The following is a 5,655-nucleotide window of genomic DNA, read 5'->3' as shown; positions in this document are numbered from 1 at the left end:
ACAGAGGAATGGATAAAGATGATGTGGCATATATATACAATAGAATATTACCCATAATAGAAAAGAACAGGGTAATGCCATTTGCAGCATTTGGACCTAGAGATTCTCATACTAAGTGAAGTAAATCAGACAGAGAAAGACAAAGACATGATGTCACTTATATGCGGAATCTAATAAAAAAATAATACAAATGAACATATTTGCAAAACAGAAACTAGACTCACAGACTTCAAAAACAAACTTATTGTTACTAAAAGAGAAATGCAGAGAGAGGAGTAAATTGGGAGTTTGAGATTGACCTATACACACTACTACATGAATAGATAATCAATTTGGACCTACTGTATAGCACAGGAAACCCTACGCAATATTCTGTAATAATCTATATGAGAAAAAAATCTGAAAAACAATGGATATATATATATATATATATAATTGAATCACTTTGCCGTACACTTGAAACTAACACAATATTGTAAATCAATTATATTCTAGTATAAAATAAAAAGTAAATAAAAAAAAACAAAATAAACTGAAAGAATGTAACTGTACTCCTTGACATTTACCCAAAGCAGCTGAAAACTTACGTGCACACAAAAACCGGCACACAGATATTTATAGCAGCTTTATTCATAATTGTCAAAACTTGGAAGCAACCAAGACGTCTTTCTGTAGGTGGATGGAGAAATAGACTATGGTACCTTCAGACAATGCCTATTATTCAATACTAAAAAGAAATGCGCAATGAAGCCATGAAACAATATGGCAAAACCTTAAATGCATAATCCTAAGTGAAGGAAGTTAATTTGAAAAGGCTAAATACTGTTTGATTCCAACTCTATGACATTCTGGAAAAAGCACTGAAGATAGTTAAAAAAAAAAAAATTGGAGTGGTTGTGGGGCTGGGGGTTGGAGGAGGATTGGATGGAAATAGATGGAACACAGAGAATTTACTGCGCATACTCTGGGTGGTACCATAATGATAAATACACGTCTTTGTACTTTTCCAAACTATGGAAAGCACAAGCCAAGAATGAATCCTTGGTAGAAATGCACCATGGAGGTGGGGTGGGGGGGTTGCTGATAATAAGGAAAACCATGCACGAGTCGAGGCAGGAAGCATATGGAAAATCTCTGCATCTTCCTCTCAATTTTGCCATGACCCTAAAACTGCTCAAAAACAATCTTTTTAATTTTTTCCTTTTTTTTAAGGTATAAACACTTTATTTATTTATTTATCTTTTTTTTTTCCACTGTACAGCAAGGGGACCAAGTTACATATCCATGCATACATACTTTTTCCTCCCGTTGTTGTGTGGCCATGTAAGTATCTAGACATAGTTCTCAAAGCTACACAGCGGGATCTCACTGTAAATCCATTCCAAGAGCAATAGTTTGCATCCGTTAACCCCAAGCTCCCGATCCCTCCCACTCCCTCCCTCTCTCCCTGGGGCAGCCACAAGTCCATTCTCCAAGTCCATGATTTTCTTTTCTGTGGAAATGTTCATTTGTGCTGGATATTAGATTCCAGATATAAGTGATATCGAATGGTATTTGTCTTTCTCTTTCTGACTTATTTCACTTAGGATAAGAGTCTCTAGTTCCATCCACGTTTTTAATTTTTTCATTAAAAATAATAATAAAATGAAATAATGGTGCATCAAGCTCTTGATGTCGAATTTAGCACGTGGTACATCCTGCATGACCGATAGCTGCTTGTATGATGATTTTAGTTCCCAAATCCCAAATTTTTGTTTTATTTTATGTTATGGTATTTATTTTTAAAGGCCACATCTGTGGGATATGAAACTTCCTGGCCGAGGGATTGAATCTGAGCCAGAGCTGTGGCAACAGTGGATGCTTTAACCCACTGAACCAGGCTGGGGATCAAACCTATGCCGCCACAGCAACCCAAGCCACTGCAATCAGATTCTTAACTCACTGCACCATTGCAGGAACTCCTCAAATCCCAAATTTAAAAATATGTATATTTTATTTGGTAGAATGTCTTTTCTGGAATTTTTTAAAGGTTTTGATTGACTCCCTGGCCTCCAACTCTTTTCCTTTTGCTTTTTCCAGAGAAAAAGTAATTTAAGGTATCATTTTAGGCATTCCCATCATGGCGCAGCAGAAATGAATCTGACTGGGAACCATGAGGTTGTGGGTTTGATCCCTTGCCTTGCTCAGTGGGTTAAGGATCTGGCGTTGCCGTGAGTTGTGGTGTAGGTCGCAAACGCAGCTCGAATCTGGCGTGGCTGTGGCTGTGGCGTAGGCCGGTAGCTACAGCTCCAATTCAACCCCTAGCCTGGGAACCTCCATATGCTGCAGGTGCGGCCCTAAGAAAAAGACAAAAAGACAAAAAATAAATAAATAAAAGTAGTGTCATTTTAGAGGCACAGAGCTTGTGCTTGTGCTCTGATGTAATAGCGAGGTGATTTATTCACAGAAGGTAATCTGCTAATTCAGGCACTTCATTTTATGGCCCAAACTCTTTCCGCCTCATTCAACTCAGCTGCAGCCAGTTCCCCAGAGACAAAGTCTAAACACAGCTTTCTGTAACTGAGACCCCCAGGTTGATCCCAAGGAGCAAAGAAACACTAGGTTTTGATTTGTTTTATCTTTTTTTTTTGTCTTCTTCTTAGGGCGACACCTGCAGCATATGGAAGTTCCCAGGCTAGGGGTTGAATCAGAGCTATAGCTGCCGGCCAACACCACAGCTACAGTAACACCAAGTCTGAGCCACGTCTGTGACCTCCATCACAGATCACAGCAATACTGGATCCTTAACCCACTGAGCGAGGCCAGGGATCAAACCTGCATCCCCACAGACATTATGTCAGGTTATTAACCCACTGAGCCACAAAGGGAACTCCTGTCTTATTTTGCTTTGTTGATCCTGGGCAGCTACAAGGAATAGGATTCACAATCCATGTCAAAAGGCTTTACTTGTGGGTGCACCTGATTCTGCACTCCCAGTGGACCCTGGGTTCAACTCCCTTTCTCCTGCTCTATCTCTAGGCTTAGATAACGTATGCAGTCCTATCTCTCAAAATTCTCAGCCATCAACACATTTCACAGCAAGAGCCTTTGTAGCTAAAACCTTTGACCTCAGAATTTTATCTTATTCCCCTTCCCGGGTCATCCAAGACATTTCCACTGACCCAGTGAAGTACAGGTGAGGCTAAGCAAATATTTGTCTGAAGAAAGGATGACTAAACATTAACAGGTAACATGTATTGAGTACTTGCCATGTATCGGCAATAGAAGCACATCATACGCCTTGTTGTATTTCTTCCTCCAAAGAACCCTCTAAGGTAGGTGCTATTACTATCCCCATTTTAAAAATAAGGACAGATCCTCAGAGCTTTCAAATGGTCCAGATTTGCAGAGCGGGGACAGCAAGATGTGAACCTGACGGGTTGTGTTCTCTAACCACTACACTGCCCCCGTCATGAACTATGAACTCATGTGAGCATAAACAATAGATTACCGATGAAAATGTCCCTTTTTTTCTTTCCTAGGGCCACTTCTGTGGCATATGGAGGTTCCCAGGCTAGGGGTCTAATCGGAGCTGTAGCCGCTGGCCTATGCCAAAGCCGCAGCAACACCAGATCTGAGATGCATCTGCAACCTACACCACAGCTCATGGCAACGCCAGATCCTTAACCCACTGAGCGAGGCCAGGGATCGAACCTGCAACCTCACGGTTCCTCGTCAGATTCGTTAACCACTGAGCCACGACGGGAACTCCGAAAATGTCCTTCTATTTCTCAGGTTCTTGGCCTTCAAAATAGCTGAGTGCAGGTCTTTGATCTTCCCTGGCGTCCTATTTCAACTGTTTGATTTAACTGATATATTTCAGGAAGCCAAGGTTGGCTAATCCCATTGACAATGAAAATTTAGCTTAAAAAAAAAAAAAATCAGGAGGTCTACCAGAATGGACCACATGTTCTCAGTGACTTCATCACAGTCAGAGCTCTCTGACTTGAGAGTTTTGATCCTGCCCTCTCACACTGCCTGGATTTGAATCCCTGCTTCATTGGTTACTGTTCGGTCCTACACAGATGCTTTAACCTCCTCATGCTGTAGTCCTTCTTCTGGGGGGTGTAAATGAGAATGAAATTCATCTGACGGGGCTGCTGTGAGAGCTAAGGGATGAATGCACGGAAGTGCTGAGAGGAACGTCTAAAGACGGAAATCTCCCCATCCTTTCGGTGTGCCTCTAACATCACCTGGAGACAACGGCTGACATTGCTTTGTGAATGAGATAGTGAACCAAATGGACCTCCTCCTTCCCTTCCTGCTCCCCATCCTGGACTCTATGTTGAGATGTTACAGAGAAATAGAATATTCCCCTGGTGATTGAAAACAAAAGGAGTTCCCATCAGGGCTCAATGGTTAAAAAAAACCAACTAGTATCCATGAGGACGCGGGTTTGACCCCTGGCCTCACTCAGTGGGTTAAGGATCCAGTGCTGCCATGAGCTGTGGTGTAGGCTGCAGATTCTGCTCGGATCCCCCTTTGCTGTGGCTGTGGTGTAGGTCAGCAGCTATAGCTCTGATTCAACCCCTAGCCTGGGAACTTCCATATGTCATGGGTGCAGATCTAAAGACTAAATAAATAAATTAATTAATTAATTAAATATTCCCCTGGTAAGTTAAATTAAAGTAAAATGTTTAAAGACTTTTTTTTAACTTGAGCCACAGCAATGACAATGCTGGATCCTTAACCCACTAAGCCACAAGGGAACTCCTAAAATGTTTGAAGACTCTTAACCTCCCAGGGCGCACTAAGCCTCCTGGATCACAGCATCGTCCATCTAAGTCCTGTCACAGCTGGGAGCAGCCCCTGAAGCTCTGACTGTCCACCTGCCCTGTGCAGGTCTCTATGGCACTGTCGAGTATAGCCGTCATTTACGGAGAGCAGGCTTCTATTCTGATAAGGTGGAAAAAACAAGCTGCAGAGTGATAGTCCAGCCATATGTCCTTCTGCCTTATCTGCAAATCCTGTTATCAGCAGTTTTATTGAGACTGTTCAGGCCACTTCATTCTCTTATCCTCATCTGCAAAAGCTCTCACTCAGTCTTCCTCGGGCTCCTGCAGGAAAATGTACCAATCACGTAGTATCTGCTTTCTTAATTGGCATATCAATTAAGACGTGCTTCTTTTGTTTGGGTCATTATTAGGTTTGTCCCCACTGTTAATCAAAAAAATGCAGATGAGAGCAAAGCTTTTCTTAGAATGATAATAAGCCCAGCGCTGGCACTGTCATCTGTACTGGGGACAGTCTAAATCACGGCCACATCTTCTTTCTATTGGTACTTCAGTGATGAATATCAAGGGCTAAACAAATACCTCTGACTCAGTAATTCCACTTCTGGGACCCTACCCTTAGGAAATAATCCTGAACACAGCAAAAAAAAAGCTTTGTGCTGCAAGATGTTCATATCAGTGTTATTTACCATAGCAAAAGCGATGAAACGATTCTTTTTTTAAAAAAAAAAAAAGGAAATAATTCTACAAGCTACTTTATAATCACTTCATAGAATATTTAGTAGCCATTTAAAATTATGCTTTCAGGTGTCCCACACCCAAGAGGAATGAAAATTTACGTCTACAGAAAAACTTTGTGTAGGAACAGTCACATCATAGCAGC

The sequence above is a fragment of the Sus scrofa genome, chromosome 4 (genome assembly GCF_054392235.1).
Source record: "Sus scrofa isolate SSC_HxYL_T2T_F1_AM1 chromosome 4, Sscrofa_HxYL_maternal_Yorkshire_Landrace_v2.0, whole genome shotgun sequence".
In the NCBI taxonomy this organism is placed as follows: Eukaryota; Metazoa; Chordata; class Mammalia; order Artiodactyla; family Suidae; genus Sus; species Sus scrofa.
The sequence above is the reverse complement of the archived record's forward strand: the minus strand, read 5'-3'. Positions refer to the sequence as shown.